Raw genomic sequence first — 1,172 nt, forward strand, 5'->3', positions numbered from 1 at the left:
GGTGAAAACAAAGTCTGCAGCGAACTTTAATATGCATACAATGAAATGGTTTTATATCATTGTACTTTGTGGTGAGTTGGCACTACAAAAATAAACGGAATTGAACTGAATTACTCTAAAATTTAACCAAAACATGTCTCTCATGTTCTTGAATTATAAATTACAAAATGAGCTTAATGGCAAGYTCAAGATTAATCAGTGCATTAAAATGTGTTCTAAATCGAATGCCACAAATTTACTAAATCCTTTAAAATGAATATTTAGAAATGTTATAAAAATAGGTGTGGGCCAGAGTTTCTAATATGCCAAGCAAACAATGCAAATTGATCATTTTTTGATACAATTATGTAGAACCCTCTCTGGTGTAGTTTAAAACATAATAATCAATGATGTATCAATGTATCAAATGTATCAATAAAAATTATGACAAAAATCAGATGCTGTAAATGAGAATATCTGTATCCATCAAACGGACGAAGATGATGATTATATGTTATTAAAATTAGATATAAGAAAGACTAAATTAAAGACACAACTCTGAAGTGCGGCACTTGAAACGACATAAGAGCTATCCATGGTGCTGACTTTAAAATAAAATTGGTTTCTAAAAAGCAATATAAGAAAGGCGTAACCAGAGAAGTAGGCATTTGTTTTCAATTATACTTAGTGGAATGAAATAATYATGGCAATGTACTATGAGAAAGCTATGTATGCAATGMRGATGCGACCAGGCAGTTTTGATTAAAATAAATGTAAAATCTCCAAGAAAAAAGACAGAAAACAAAAAAAAAACAAGTACTACGGCWGAGTTTTTGATTGTGTCATTTAAAGAAATACAATACAAATAAAATATCTAGATAATATAAACTGATAATATGTCACTACATTATTAACTCTTAACAACTAACCTCCAGAGGAGAGTCAGGTTCATCMARGATGCTCTTCTCACTCTGTATCCGCTGCATAGTCCCTGTAGAACTGGGATCCATAATCAACACGTTCTGACTAACAGGTCCTCCGAACTTACAGTCACTCTTTCTGGAGTCAGTCGTYYTRCACACCTCRTAATTGTACACGTGTGGCAGAGTTCCTGTTCCCAAAGTGTCTGAGTAACGAGGTGGATAATATGGAATCACAGGGAGGCTGGAGTGATACAGGATGCGAGACTGTCT

General features: G+C 33.4%; 1 protein-coding gene across 9 annotated transcripts in view; it reads right to left on the reverse strand.

Annotated features, from left to right (window-relative positions):
- LOC103471737 (protocadherin gamma-C5-like) overlaps positions 1 to 1,172 on the reverse strand; it is a 276,959-nt gene that overhangs the window by 123,700 nt on the left and 152,087 nt on the right. The gene's annotated exons all lie outside the window — the stretch shown is intronic.

The sequence above is a fragment of the Poecilia reticulata genome, linkage group LG10 (genome assembly GCF_000633615.1).
Source record: "Poecilia reticulata strain Guanapo linkage group LG10, Guppy_female_1.0+MT, whole genome shotgun sequence".
Lineage (NCBI taxonomy): Eukaryota > Metazoa > Chordata > Actinopteri > Cyprinodontiformes > Poeciliidae > Poecilia > Poecilia reticulata.